Consider the following 16476-nt stretch of genomic DNA (forward strand, 5'->3'; position numbering starts at 1 on the left):
CGGGCAGAGAGCAAAGAGGACGCGGACGAGGAAAGGGGAGAGCAGGAAGAAGAGAATTTTTGAGAAGGAATCAGTGCGCCCAATGTGGACAAGATGGGCATTGGTGGCGTGAGTGTCCAAATGGAACCAATCCGATGTACCAGGCAGAAAATCGAGGGGGCTACCATGGACGAGGGAGGGGACAGCTGCCATGCTGGCAACCGAATAACTGGCAAATGCAAAGAGAATCAACTGGGAATTACGAAGTGAATCCCTTTACGGGAATGGCTGCAACCGAAAGTCTTGAATAGGACAGACCGGGCCCCTTTAATCTTGGCCCCGGGGAGCCCATGGTCACTGCCACTGTGGGGGGCCAAAATATTGATTTTATGATTGACACTGGAGCAGCGTCATCAGTGGTGACCTACCCCGTTGCTCCCCTCACCCATCAAAAAGTGCGGGTGATTGGGGCAACTGGTGCAGTAGAAGAAAAGCATTTGCTGCAGCAACGGACTTGTCGGCTTGGAAGCCACATAGTAGAACATCAGTTTTTATATTTACCTGAATGCCCTATGCCATTGTTGGGACGTGATTTGTTGTCAAAGCTGAGGGCCCAAATATCCTTTGAAGAAGATGGAACAACGGCTGTCGCCTTCCGCAGGCCCCAGGAAGGCAAGCTCCTGTCACTCACATATCCACAGGAAGAAGAGTGGAGGCTACATTGGACCATGCCAGTACTTGATGAAGAGCCATGGCAGGCTTTCCATGTGCCTGGAGTGTGGGCTGAAGATAATCCACCAGGAATGGCAAGATGTGTGCCCCCTGTTGTAGTTGAATTAAAACCAGGAGCAATACCAGTGCACGTACGTCAGTATCCACTGCCGCGCCGAGCGGTGCTAGGAATTCAGAAGCACCTAAACCGTCTGTTACAATATGGTATCCTTCGAGAATGTCAGTCTCCATGGAATACCCCCTTTCTGCCAATCAAGAAACCCGGCAGCACAGAAGATTACCGTCCAGTGCAAGATCTCAGACTGGTCAACCAAGCAACCGTGACGATACATCCGGTGGTCCCGAACCCTTATGTCTTGTTGGGATTGATTCCATCTGAAGCAACTCACTTTACTACCTTGGACTTAAAAGATGCCTTTTTCTGTATCCGACTGGCACCTAAGAGCCAAGCTATTTTCGCCTTTCAATGGGAAGATCACATGACTGGGAGAAAGACCCAACTGACCTGGGGCCATCTTCCCCAAGGTTTCAAAAACTCCCCCACATTATTCGGGATAGCCCTAAGTCAAGACCTCCAAAATTTTCATTCCGAACCCGGGAAAAGAGTTCTGTTGCAGTACGTTGATGATTTGCTCTTAGCAGCAGCATCAATACTCGAATGCTGGCAAAGCACCCAAGAACTGTTGCAACTCCTGTGGGAACGAGGATATAAAGTATCTCGGAAAAAGGCACAACTTTGTAAAACCCAGGTACGATATCTAGGGTTCATAGTATCTCAACATCAGCGAGAATTGGGTCCTGAACGGAAAGAGACTGTGTGTGCCCTGCCAGAGCCAACTATTAGGAAGCAGGTGCGGGAGTTCCTTGGGGCTGTGGGGTTTTGTAGAATCTGGATTCCCAACTTTGCTGTAATGAGTAAGCCTCTGTATGAAGCTACCAAAGGTTCAGAGGCAGCTCCGTTTCAGTGGGGAGAGCCACAAAAACAAGCTTTCATAGATATTAAGAAAGCATTACTCCAAGCGCCCGCTCTAGGACTTCCTGATGTGGCTAAGCCTTTCCTGTTGTATGTCCATGAACGAGACAATGTAGCTGTAGGGGTGCTGACACAGCAACTTGGATCATGGCAGAGACCTGTTGCATATTTATCCAAGCAGTTAGATGTAGTTGCCAAAGGCTGGCCAGCTTGCCTGAGAGCCATTGCCGCAACCACCGTCCTGGTTAAAGAGGCAGATAAGTTGTCAATGGGACAAGAACTAACCATCCGGGTTCCACATGCAGTACTCACGCTAATGGAGTATAAAGGAAATTATTGGTTCACCAACGAGCGCATGACCATGTACCAAGCTATGCTCTGTGAAAATCCACGTATCAAGTTAGAAGTGTCATCCAACTTAAATCCAGCCACGCTGCTGCCAATAGAACCAGGAGGTCAGCCTGAGCACGATTGCATCAAAACTATGGATGAAGTTTATTCCAGTCATCCAGACTTGCGTGATAGCCCCTGGCCTCACCCAGACGTCACCTACTTTACTGATGGAAGCAGTTTTGTCCAAGATGGGAAAAGATACGCTGGCTATGCAGTAGTAACTAAAGACAAGGTTATCGAGGCCAATCCTCTGTCTGTGGGAACTTCAGCCCAAAAGGCAGAATTAATTGCCCTAATTCGAGCCCTGACGTTGGCTGCTGGACTCACGGTCAATATTTATATGGACTCTAAGTATGCCTTCACCACCCTCCATGCCCATGGAGCATTGTACCATGAGAAAGGATTAATAAACTCCACCGGACAAGGTATCAAAAATATAACAGAAATATCAGCTCTATTGGATGTCGTATGGCACCCCAAATGTGTGGCAGTAATACATTGCCGAGGGCATCAAAAGGGAACAAGTGAGGTGGCAGAAGGCAATCGATGGGCAGATCACATAGCCAAGCAAGTTGCCCTCAGAGACGAGCACGATAGAGAAAAAATTGAGATGACAATCTCGGAAGCCCCGTTGTTCCAAGTTAACTTGACAGATGTGCGTCCAACCTACACTCCAGAAGAAGATCAAATGGCTGTTGAGACCCTGCAAGCTAAGAAAATAGCCCAGAAGTGGTGGGAACTGCCAGATGGACGAATCTATGTGCCACAACGGCTAGCTTGGAATATTGTCCAGACTGCACATAAAGCTACCCATCTGGGAAAAAGTGCCCTGGCAGCACTACTACAAAAGCAGGTCTACATCAATGAACTACACAGTTATGCCAATTTAGCATCTATGCGATGTGTAGAATGCTCCAGAAATAACCCCAGACAAGGGAAGAGACCCCCTCCCGGCATTCAGAAACTTGGCACTCTTCCTTTTGAGGCCCTAGTTGTTGACTTTACTGAAAAGCCTAGGGTAGGCCATTATCGTTATCTACTAGTTTTTGTGTGCTCTTATACAAGATGGGTAGAAGCCTATCCGACCCGAACTGAGAAAGCACGTGAAGTTATAAAAGCCTTAATGAAAGACATAATTCCGAGACACGGATTACCCCTATTTATTGGATCCGATAACGGCCCTGCATTTGTTGACAAGGTGTTGCAAGGAGTTAACCATTTATTAGGCATTCAGTGGAAGCTCCATTGTGCGTACCGTCCACAAAGTTCTGGACAAGTGGAAAGGATGAATCGGACCCTCAAGACCCACTTAGCCAAGCTGTGTCAGGAAACTCAGCGAAAATGGATAGAGATGCTGCCCTTAGCTCTGTTCAGAATTCGATGCACTCCACACAAAACTACTGGTCTGTCTCCCTTTGAATTAATGTATGGCAGGCCTCCCCAAATTTTAGTAGGATTAAAGGGAGACCTGCAAGAATTGGCCAATGTTAGTTTAACCCAAGAGGTTCAGGCACTGGGCAAAGTTCTTCAAGCCCAGCGTCGGTATATTTTGGAAAATAGACCCCTAATTCCTATTACTGAAATCCATCCTTTCCAGCCGGGAGACGAAGTGTGGGTCAAAGATTGGAAAAATGACCCTTTAACTCCCAGATGGAAAGGACCAAATACTGTTATACTTTCCACCCCTACAGCTGTAAAAGTAGCTGGAGTTAAACCTTGGATACATTGGACGCGAGTCAAGAGAGCAAAAGGGGGGGAGTGGATTGCAAACAGAAATCCTGACAATCCTTTAAAAGTTGTATTGAAAAAGAAAAAGCAGTAAAAGAAGACTCAGGCTAGACCTTACTGGGGACATACCAGGAAATTGTTCCCCCTGCGTACGGTCAGACCTGCAGCTGGAGAATTGAAGAGCGGGACTAGACCCTACTGCAGCTTGCCGGGTAAATGGCTGCCCTGCGTACGGTCAGATCCCAAAGAAGATTAAACATGTATGTTGTGATGTTAGTAGTGATAAGTTGCACCTCCTCAGTATTGTGCGCTAAAGGGGGGCCTGCTTTAGGAGAGGGGAGTATGCCCTTAAGGTTTGCCGATAATTATTGGCTTCACTTAGCTAATATCACTGGAGTAAAGCATTTTTGTTTGCCAGAAGATATACCAGCCAATAGACTCATTAGTTCCTGTTTAATACCCGTTTGTAGGCATCCCGATGGGATTCAAAATGATACTATGTTGAGCCATTATCATATAAATTTGACTTATTCCCAAAATGCAAACTGGGGCGCAGTTACAAAAACTCTGCCTCCTACTGAATTTACTTTACGCACTCCCATTGTAGCTGGTATAAATGCCACTTGTGCTCGTATGATTAATTGTCAAAAATCTTCTGAAAAATGTAAAGCTATCCCTGGACCCCCCTTCCACTGTAATGAAATTCAAAACATATCCTTTAATTATCCACATATACTTCTGCCTCATGGATGGTTTTGGACCTGTGGTTCCCGTACCTGGTCATTCATCCCTGCCAATTTGTCTGATAACTACCCATGTTGCCTTAGCCGTCTGGTACCAGTCCTTCCCCCATGGCCTGAGAAAATTCGCCAACGACAGCCCCGGGTGCTCCAGCTGACTGACAGCTGTACTAGTCATGTGAGTCTGTACTCTGATTCAGAGAAACTAGCATTAGCAGCATCTCTGGTTGGAGTGCCGGGCCTAGCCTTGGCCGATGGTCTGGAGATTAACAGGTTAGCCTGTAGCTTAGCCAAAAGCATAAATGCCACCTCACGAGCTCTGTCATTATTAAATAAAGAATTACGTGACCTAAGAGGTGCCGTCTTAGAAAACAGAGCTGGTATAGATTATCTTTTCCTTCTCCGTCATCTGGGCTGTGAGTCACACCAGAAGCTTTGTTGTTTTAATTTAACTGATAACAGCAACGCTGTAAATATGCAGATCAATAATCTGCGTAATATAGTGGCAGATATAACAATAGGAAAACATGATTGGCTCGATTGGTTGACCTCTTGGCTTCCAGACCTCAGATGGCTAAAAGCATTGTTCGTTCTGATATTGCCAGTAATAGTGGTAGGAATGCTGTTATGCTCCTGCATCCCCTGGTTCATGCGTTGCCTGAAACATCAATTTACTGCCTCGGCCACTAAAACAGCTGCCCGCTATGCTTTAATAGCTCAGCAAGATATACAGTAAAAGTGCTATAGTAATCCTGTGTTATGCTTTGCCAACTTCTTGTGTAATTAAATGCTATAATTGTAATAAAATTATGCATTAAAGGGGGGAATGTAGCAGCCATGTCAAAAATCAGAAATGTCCTTGCTGAGCTGGCATAGGATAGCAGAAACAGCAATGTGGAAATTCCCCAAATTATTAACAGGACTGGGTCTCTCTGACACTGGCATATCATGTTCCAGTCCTCTGCTTGGCTTGCATATTGCTTGGATACATATCAAGGTCTCATTCTTTGCTAATCATGCCCTATTACCCATTTTCATAGACCTCGCAGTTAGAAACCGTGAGAGAAGGGGAGGGGGAAACTGCTTGCTGTCATATCTATAAAAGTCATGTATTACTGTGATTCGGGGCTTCTGGCTCTTTGGAAACGATTCCAGCCTCAAGCCCGCGCGTTAAATAAAGAAGAATCTCTTTTTCCTTCACTCCGTGGTCTCTCTGACTCTGATTTCTGCTACACCATAATTTGGTTAAACTGGTCCCATTCTGTTTAAAATTGCATCGGGACACCCAAAATAGATAAGAGAACACAGTGTTAGTGGGGCTTAATCAGACACCCCCTTAGTATTCCCATTCCAAACACCTAGTGTTTATATCCTAAGGCCTGTTTCTGAAACTTAAGCTATTTTATATGGGAATAAGAACTTAAGAAGAGCCCTGCTGGGTCAGCTCCATCTAGTCTGGCGTTCTCTGCACACAGCGGCCGACCAGCTACCTGTGGGGAACCAACACGGAGGACAAGAGAGAAACAGAACCTTCCTGGGTGTGTTCCTCATGAACTGCTGGACATAGGTATGCTGCCTCTGAGATGGCTGGAGGTACTATTAGGCCATTCGGACTAGTAGCCATTGATAGAAAAGTAGACAGGGAATGTTATTTTGTCGTCGGGGGGGTACCTTTGTTGATTGCAGCAAGAACAGCAAGGAGTCTTGTAGCACCTTGTCTGTTGGTGAGTGCTTAAGGTGTCACAAGATTCCTTGTTACTGTTGGATAATAGGAAAAACTCTACATGCCTCCAGACACTTAGGGGGCCATAGAGAATGTCCTGTAGCCTGATCAGTCCCTTTTTCCTGCTCCCGCCCCTTCTACTGTCTTCTTCTTCTACTCCTTTTGCCTCTGCAACAAGTGCCATGAGGTCTGTCCAGAAAGGAAGCAAGTAACCATAGCTCATGCCTTCACTTACTTACACTCACACACCCAGCATTAGGGGGTGCTTGTAGTTAAACAGTGTTAAACAGCCTTCTCTGACATGTGTATAAAAGAAGTAATAAAGAAAGTTGATTTGGCCTTCTAAACTGGCTCTAGCCAGTGTACAACTGTACAACTCCCCTGTACAACTGCTATTGTCCCCAGTATTTCCCCACAGAAGATGGGCATTGTAGTCCAAACAACATTTTGGAATACCAGATTGGGAACCAGTTTTAGTTGCAGAATTGAATTGAGCCTGCGGGCCTCAGACAGAAAACCCACTCCTAGTTACATCCAAGTTTTCTTCATTTCAGCTGAATAATTTTGGGAGGGTGGGAAGGAGTCCTTTCTTGCTGCTGTTATTACCCAATTTGGAGTCAGAAATGCTTGTGGATCCACTGCCAATCACCCAGAGATCTACCAGTAGATCCAGATCTAACTTCTGGCCTTTCCCTATCTTAGATGAAGTCTGGTGAGGGCAGAGGGATATTTCTTAGTCATTACCAGATTGTCAACATGAAACCAAATTATTGGTTAGCTCTTCCCATGCTTCTTCCACAAAACCCTCAGAATGAGAATAATCCTTGCGTCTACGTCTCTCATTATGGGTCAAAGTCAGTCATGACATAAAATCAATTAATTTTTGTGAACTGCCCAGAGAGCTCCAGCTATTGGGTGGTATAGAAATTAAATCAATCCATCAATCAATCAATCAAATCAGGAAATTCTGAACATCAGCAGCATCACTGATGAATATCCCTGCAAGGAGCCATCTAACCTGAGAGCAAAGCAAGCAACCATCTATCCCAGATCCCTCTTGTAGATACTTACACCGGAACAGTGGAGACCACTAATTGGGGGAATCCATGGAAGTCTTTTATCTCTGCATAAGAATATCTGCCAAGTGGTAAATTCCCACCAACAATGAGGTCACCCGGCCTGTAATAGTCTGGTTGCAGCTCATAAGTTGCAGGCAAAGGGCAAGTGGTCCTCGGCATCCTCAGAGAGGCCTGAAGCAGGATCCAAAAGAGCAGCAACAGCAGCAAAATCATCAGCAGCACAGAGAGACTTCCCTCCTAGGTCAGAGACAAACAGAAGATGAAGGAGAGGTGACTATACAAGCCCCACCAGGAGAATTAGATCTTACCTAGAAATGCCCAGATGCTGAGTGATCAGACACCACCCCAGCCCTACACAAGAGGGCTCAGTTTGTATCTATATTAACCATGTTTTCTCCAGGATTCTTTTTGTTATTGACTTGGTGGGTCGAAATCCATGGGGGATTCATCAGCCATTATTGTCATGTTGATAAAGGCAGGCTAGAGAAAGAGCCACGGCCCCAGAGTGCTGGGCTCCGTTTGCCCTTTGCAGGAAGAAAAACAGGTTTGCATCACTCTTTGCTTCTCTGTGGGCCAGTTGGACTTGGCTGTAGTTTTCAGGTTCTGTCCTTCTGCCTGCATACAACTGAACACCAAAATCCAAGATGGAGTCCAGGGTTATGCTAAAGTTCATTAGCCCAGATTGATGGCTGGGAAAGGGAGGAGTTGGCAGCTCATCATGGCAGTGCGGGGATGGGCAATTCGGCATTGTTGGATGAAAGGACTCGTTTGTCTGAAGTTATAACACCTTGCAGGAAAAGAGGACTTCTTAGGATGGTCCACCCCAAAAGATCTATGAATGCTTTGGGGGGAGTGTTTGTTTGGCACAGCTAGAGCTCTTGCTGAAGCCCAAGTCTCACTGTCACACCTATGTGTCCCCTCTGGTACGGTGGTGCTGAGATGTCTCCCTGGATTTCAGGATAGCTTTGGAGTCGGAGTTTGGACTACGAAGCAGGCTGGATAATGACTTGAGCACAAGTGATGCGAGGATCAGAATAAATGTGACCACACACTGTTGAGAGCACATAATCATGCTTACCAGGTGGTGGTTGTGGCAGCCGAGAATGCCTTCTTCTTGGCCATCATTGCACCCTCAAGTCAATGGATATTACTTTAGTTGTCAGGGTCTGCCCTGGGCCTCTGTGAAGCTGAGCACCTGAATCCAAGGTTCACACCATGGTTCTAGAACTGCAGGCTGAAATTGATCCTGGGAGAAGTCTAAGACCTGGCATGCTCACCAGGTGTTTTTGACTGGAACTCCCCTCATCCTAACCTGTGCCACTGGCTATGGTGCTTGGAATCATAGGATTTACAGTGCGACACAATTGGATTGCATTAGGTGGGGGAAAGCAGGTCTGTGTCTATTATACCAGGGGTGATGAACTTGACCAGGTACCACTAAAGTCCCAGCCCTAAAACGTACAGGCCCCTGCCCAAGAGGAGGTGCAAGAGGTGTGATGGCCATGGATTCTTGAGTCCTCCACTAGCAGAAGGGTAAGTCTGATTGTGATGGTGCCAAAGCCTGGTAGATTGGTCTGTGCCTTCAGCGGGCAAGAGGGGGATTAGGGATAGATGGACTCATCTCTGTCCGGGGCACGGGGAGCTCAACAAGCTCCACCCCCACTCGCGTGGCCTGGACCCACTTGGCGATCCTCCCTGCGCAGCCTGCCCACCCACCAAGCAGGCCCTCCTCCGTGCACAAAGGACTCCGGCAGTCAAGCCCTTGTACTTCATGCACACAAGGGCTTGACTGCTGGAGCCCTCAGTGTAGCACACACCCCAAGTGTGCTATCCTTCTCCTCCTGAGGAGGACAGGGCTAGATGCTTGGGCGCTGCCGGGGGCCCTCCTGCCCGCGCCAGTTGTCAAGGGCTTCTTTGACAGCCGGCAGAGGCAGGACGAGTCCTCGGTGTGGTGCACCCCCCGAACTCTCTAGCCTTCTCCTCCTCCTGGGGAGGACAGGGCTAGAGCGCTTGGGTGCACATTGACTCCCTGAACACACCACCAACATGCCTCCACTCACCCTTCCTATTTACTCTGATATGAACCTCGGGTCACATAGGAGGGGAGACTGGTACTGGAGGAGATACGCTGGTGGGACAGGTGGGCAGGAAAGTTCAGTGGTGGAGCCCACACACTGCATGCAGAAGGAGCGGGGTTCAATCCACAGCATCTCCAGCTCGGGTTGGGAAAGACTCTCGTCTGACACCCTGGAGTGCCACTGCTACTCAGTCTAGTCCAGGAGCAGGCAATGTGGCACTGCTGGGCAGCACAGCCCCTTCAGGCGCCTTTCTGCTGAGGTGCCCTACCTCTCCTAATTTTAATTTTTCTTATGTTGATGTGACAAAATTTTGTACGGGAAGCTATAATTCCTCCAAAGCAATGTGAGGGTCTCTACATGCTGCCATCTTCATGTGGGTCTCAGAGACCTTCTTAGGAAATGGAGGTGCCAGGGGGCTGCAGGCTGGTGCTTTTATCTGCAGTGTGGCCCAGTGTAGACAACGCTGACCTCGGTCCAAGGCAGCTTCCTTCAACGCCTTTTTGAGTTTGGGGGCAACTGCATAAGTTCATTTCATCTAGCTGGGGACGTTTAGCTGTGGAACTGTTCCAGGCTCAAGTTCATCCCTGTCGTTAAAGACTTGTGTGAACTGTGCTTCCCACCTTTCTGTCGAACTTTGGGCCTCAAATCCTTCAGATATCATGTTAGTCCTATACTGCAATATCTTTAACATGGTGGCTTCTATGTCTGCCCAAAATTGTTATCTGATATCCGGCTATCAGTTTGTACAGCAACTGTTTGTATTGCTGCCGTCTTGAATGTTGTAGGGTCAAACTACAATTTTAGTTGTATCTTTTTTTCAGGTGCCTATGGCAATTCACCCTCCACCTCACTTTGGTTGGCTTTCGGTGTCTTAACGGTTGCCCCAAAAAGATTTGCCTGGTTTGAGGAACAGGGAGGGGTGCTGGTGTGGATAATGACCCAGTACCCAGAGCTTAATTTCTGAACCAAGAGATACCAAGCAACGATCTTAGAGATGGCCACATTCAGTTCTATTCCCCCCACCAAACCCGGAACAAGAGTATCAAGCTCTACCTGGGCATTGCTATGTTTTGCATTTCTGGAATTGCTCTTGGTCCTAACACCTGGTTGCTCTCAGGTCCTGAATGCTAGTTGAGCCTGTTTCCAAATGCCTGACTCTCCTTTGCCCTTAGTTCATGGGGACACCCCCACGTCTGCTCTTGGAAGAGTCAGAAGGGGAGCAAATCCTGAGATGGTGGAGGGCAATGAACTGTGTGGACAGGAGGAATCCTTCAGGACATGGTCCACGAAAGTCTTCATGGCAGCCTTCTTCCATTTGGCCCTTTGGGGGAGCAGGGGGAGCTTTGGGGGAGGGTCTTTTGGCCTCGGGACCAGGACACTTGGGAAAGTTGCATGGCTGGCACTGTGAGCTCCAAGCTGCCTGCGGTATGGTGTGCATGGACAGTACTGCCAAGACATCCATCAGAAAGCAAAGCAGTGCCTCTCTTTGGGAGGGCAGAAAAGAACAATGGAGAGAACATCTCTAATAGTGCCCAATAATAGTCTTCAGACACATGTAGGAAGAAAGCCAGACCATGAAGCACATGGTCTTTGATGTCTATGTACTAATGCCCAGAGTAGGGGAAACAAACAGAATGAACTTGTACTCTTAACACAGGAAGGAAATTGTGACTTGATAGGTGTAACTGAAACTCGGTGGGATGACTCCCATGACTGGAATACAGCAACTGACAGATATAACTTGTTCAAAAATAACAGGAGGAACAGAAAGGGAGGTGGGGTTGCACAATATGTGAAAAATACATATCTCTGCACAGAAATACAGGAGGAGGAGCTTGGTAGCCCCATCGAGGGCATCTGGGTTAAAATGACTTCTGGTTGGAACCAATGTCGCTCTGGTAGCATCCCACAGGCTCTCCGTGGGAGCTTTCTCAAACAGCTTTTTAAAAGGTTGAAAAACATTTTCATCTCCCCCCTGGAATTAAAAAGGGGGGCAAGGCAGCTCTGGATAACATCTTGGAGAAAAGTACCCCCCACAAGATAGTTGGGGGGGGCTGGATTCCAGGATTATCTCCCCGGAGCTTTACCAACACAAAAAGCTGTTCTGAAACTCTTATTTCATTGGAGAAAACAGGGCTGACATGTTCCATAATAATATATGCTTTAAGAAATATCAACAACTCCCGAGGGATGATTTAAGAAATACTAACAATATTTGAGAACATCTCAGGACCTGCAAGATGTGTTTGAGAGAAACATGACTACACCACGGGGAAGAAAGGGGCTGGCATCACCGCCAACTCCCCCCATACCTACGGTGTCAAAAGTTTTGAAAACAGAAGATATAGGGGAATTATTAACTCTGATAAAGACTTTGTCTTCACAATTTATGGAGCAAGCCAAAAGGTTGGATTTAATCCAAAATTCCATCACTGCCTTGCAAGGAGCTGTGGATCTAATTAATCCGTCATGGCAAAAAATGGAGATGAAAATTAATGAGCTAGAAAACCAAATGGCTGGGAATGAAACTAAGACACAAGTATGTTTTAAAAATGGCTACAACAGAATTTCTCAACTGGAGGCCTTCACGCGAAGATCCAATGTATGTATTATTGGGATTAAAAATCTGTCTAATGATGTAAAATTGCCTATTTTTGTGGATAAAATTTTGCATGAGATACTCCCTATCCCATCTGATTATTTACTTGATATTGAGCAGGCATTTCGTGTGCCAAATGCTAAAGGGACTGACTATACCATCATAATCCAATTTGCAAAAGTCTCCACAAAGAATTATATCCTGGGTTTGGCCAGAGAGGGTGGAAGCCTTTCCTGGAAACAAGATAAAGTTATGTTATTTCCAGATTACATCAAAGAGGTGGCAAATCAAAGAAGGCAATTTATCAAAGCGAAACATATGGCAAAACAAATGAACTTACAATATTACTTAAAATATCCTGCTACACTTTGTATTGTGTCTGAAGGTCAGATGAAGAAGTTTCTAAATCATGAAATGGCAGAGGCATAGCTGAACGTAAAAACGCATGAGATTTCTGTCACAACCCCATGAACTGGAATCTTTAAACAAGCTTTGTTAACTGTTTGTGTTTAGTCTACATGATGCAGCCTAGGTCAGAAGATAAATGATTATACATATATTCGTTTATTCTCTTTCATCTTTCTTTTTTTCTTGCTTTTCTTTAAATTTTTTATTTCAAAATAGATACAGTATGCTGTATTTAAATTTATTGTTTGAGGGTAATTGTGCACATGCATTTATATATAAAATATATTACTGATGGTTGAAGGTTTATTTTAAGTTTTATTATTATATAACACTATATTTTATTATTATTATTATTATTATTATTATTATTATTATTATTAAAATAGGCTACTGGGAATGAACTGTAAACCTGTTTCTTTGATATAAGATTGATGATATGATATTGAAATGTAAGGTTATTTATTAAACTGTAAGATTGTTAAGGTTATAGATATAATTTTTAAATAGAATGGCATCAGAGGCCAGGAGGTATTGGAGTTTAAACTTAATTCTTTAAAGGGGAGGGAGAGGGAGAGGGGGAGGGAGGGGGAAAGAATCTTCTTTTCTTTTTCTTTACTTCCTTTCCTCCTCTCTTTTCTTTTTTTTCTTTTTCTTTTCCCTTTCCCTTTTCTTTTTGTTATTGTGGAGTCCTCATCAGAATATTGTATTGTTGGGAAATTGTAGTATTGATCAGGTTGTTGGTATTTTTGGTATTGTTTATTTCATTTCTAAAGATAAGATAAAATAAATAAAAATATATTCAAAAAAAGAGAGACAGAGCATCTGGGTTAAAATAAATGGAGCAAAAAATAAAAGGAACATGGTGGTCGGAGTCTACTACCAGCCACCCAATCAAGGAGAAGACAAGGATGAAACTTTTGAAAAGCAAATAGCCAATGTTTCAAAGAAGCATGATGTAGTAGTAATGGGGGACTTCAATTTCCCTGATATTTCTTGGGAGACAAATTCTGCAAAACATGGCCCCTCCGAGAAATTCCTGACTTGTGTTATGGGTAATTTCCTCCTACAGAAAGTAGAGGAAGGAACTAGAGGATCAGCTATCCTTGACTTGATCCTAACCAACAGGGATGACTTAGGGGATAAAGTAGCAGTTACAGGAACTCTGGGGGAAAGTGACCATGTTATACTTGAGTTCTTGGTTCTAAAGGAAGCAAAAGCTGAGTGTAGCCAAACGCACACCCTGGATTTTAGGAAAGCAGATTTTAATAAACTCAGAACAGTGATAAGTAAGGTCCCATGGCAAGTGACTCTAATGAGAAAAAGAGTCCAAGATGGGTGGGAGTTTTTAAAAAAGGAAATTCTCAAGGCACAATTACAAACAATTCCAACAAGAAAAAAGGTGGAAGACAACGGAAGAAACCAATGTGGCTTTACAAAAAGCTTAGGGATGACCTTAAAACAAAAAGGACACATATAGAAAGTGGAAGAAAGGCCAAGCAACAAAGGAAGAGTACAGGCAGGTAGCACAGAATTGCAGGGGTGATGTCAGGAAAGCTAAAGCTGAGAATGAACTGAGGGTAGTGAGGGATGCTAAAAGCAACAAAAAGGCTTTCTTCAGATACATACATAGTAAAAGACAGAGGAAAGAAATGGAGGTTCAACTACTAAATAAGGATGGAAAACTGATAACAGATGACAAAGAAAAGGCAGAGGTGCTCAATTCCTACTTTGGCTCAGTCTTCTCCCGAAAGAGGGTCTATGACTCCCCTGGCAAAGGCAAAATACAGGCTGAAGGGGCAGGATTGCAGCTTGAGATTGACAGGCATATGGTCAAGGAACACCGCATTACTTTGAATGAGGTCAAATCTCCAGGGCCAGATGAACTCCATCCTAGACTAAGAAAGGAACTGGCAGAAGAACTCTCAGAACCACTGTCTATTATCTTTGAGAAATCGTGGCAGACGGGTGAAGTGCCAGATGACTGGAGGAGGGCTAATGTTGATCCTATCTTCAAAAAGGGTAAAAAGGAGGAACCTGGGAACTACAGACCAGTCAGTCTGACATCAATCCCTGGGAAAATTCTGGAGCAGGTGATAAAGCAATCTGGAAGCACCTTGAAAACAATGCAGTGATGACTCAAAGCCATCATGGATTTGTCAAGAACAAATCCTGCCAGATGAATCTGATCTCTATTTTTGATCAGGTAACCTCTCTTGTGGACTGTGGGAATGATGTGGACATAACAGACCTCAACTTCAGCAAAGCTTTTGACCAAGTGCCCCATGATATCCTGATGAGCAAACTAGCTCAAAGTCAGTTAGATGAAACAACTATCTGGTGGATCCACAGTTGGCTAGAGAATTTGACTCAAGGAGTGCTTATCAATGGGATCTTCTCAAACTGCAGAAAGGTAATGAGCGGGGTACCGCAGGGCTCAGTCCCGGGCCCAGTGCTCTTCAACATTTTCATGAATGACTTGGAGGAGGAGGTGCAGGAAATGCTTCTCAGATTTGCAATCACACAAAATTGGGTGGGGTAGCTAATACCCTGGAAGACAGAAACAAAATTCAAAGTGATCTTGATAGGCTAGAGTGCTGGGCAGAAAACAGAATGGCATTTAATAGGGATAAATGCCAAGTTCTGCACCTAGGAAAAAGAAACCAAATGCACAGTTACAAGATGGGCGATACTTGGCTCAACAATACTACAAGCGAGAAGGATCTTGGAATTGTTGTCTATCACAAGCTGAATATGAGACAACAATGTGATGTGGCTGCAAAAAAAGGCAAAAGCTATTTGGGGCTGCATTAATAGAAGGATAGCTTCCAAATCCCGTGAAGTACTCATTCCTGTCTACTCAGCAGTGGTTAGGCCTCACCTGGAGTACTGTGTCCAATTCTGGGCACTGCACTTTAAGAAAGACGCAGACAAGGATGGAGAGGGTTCAGAGAAGGGCAACGAAGATGATCAGGGGACTGACAACAAAGCCGTATGAAGAGGGACTGAAAGAACTGGGCCTGTTTAGCCTTGAGAAGAGAAGACTGAGGGGAGATATGATAGCGCTCTTCAAGTACTTGAAAGGTTGTCACAGAGAGGAAGGCTAGGATCTCTTCTCGATCATCCCAGAGTGCAGGACATGGAATGATGGGCTCAAGTTACAGGAAGCCAGAGTCCGGCTGAACATCAGGAGAAACCTCCTGACTGTTAGAGCAATACGACAACGGAACCAATTCCATAGGGAGGTGGTGGGCTCTCCCACACTGGAGGCATTCAAGATGAAGCTGGACAGCCACTTGTCAGGGATGCTTTGATTTGGATTTCTGAACTGAGCAGGGGGATGTACTCAATGGTCTTGTAGGCCCCTTCCAACCCAACTATTCTATGAATCTATGAATATTAGCCTTATGATTCTGGTGGGAAGGAGGTGCTCATGTCAAAACTGTGTAAAGCCAGTGAGTCTGAAGGCCCAGTACTCACTCAGGGGAACCCAGGAAAAGGAGGGTGTGCCTGAGGCCCCATATTTGCCTGAACTTAGTCAAATAAGAATACACCATGAACCCGGCTCAGGGAGTAGAAGGGTCAGTCCAGTGCAGCCTCCTCCTTCAGCTATTAGTACAAGACAACTAATAGCCCTCTGGAAACTCTTGACTGGATGAGGCTCTTCTAGCTTTCAGGCTGCACCCAGTACTGCTGGGGCAAAGGAACATAATGGTTGATCCAGCTCTACTAGTCAACAACTGTTCCACCCTATCTTTGGGTGGGATGCCTGTGACCAAGCCCCACTGATGCCAGGATAAGGACACATCCTGTGGGATGCCTCCATCATCATACAGGCCTTCTTGACCCATTCCAGCTCCCAGTGAAACACATCAACAGAAAGTTATGACACCTGTCTATCCTCAGATCTTGGAGAGGTGTTACCTCCAGGCATCTACTTGATTTACTGAAACTTTAGAATCAAGAGTCACGGAGCTGGAAGGGAACCTGAATCTCTTTGCAATCAGAGTCTTTGTGCTGTAAGGGACTCATGAAAGATAATTCAGA

The 16476-nt window shown here is 45.4% G+C and overlaps 1 pseudogene; it reads left to right on the forward strand.

Annotated features, from left to right (window-relative positions):
• Positions 1–8764: 8764 nt before the first annotated feature.
• The window catches only part of LOC146355661 (vomeronasal type-2 receptor 26-like), a 34464-nt pseudogene continuing 26752 nt past the window's right edge, over positions 8765–16476 (forward strand).

The sequence above is a fragment of the Heloderma suspectum genome, chromosome 2 (assembly GCF_057233095.1).
Source record: "Heloderma suspectum isolate Gila_16-S chromosome 2, 16-S_ref, whole genome shotgun sequence".
NCBI lineage: Eukaryota > Metazoa > Chordata > Lepidosauria > Squamata > Helodermatidae > Heloderma > Heloderma suspectum.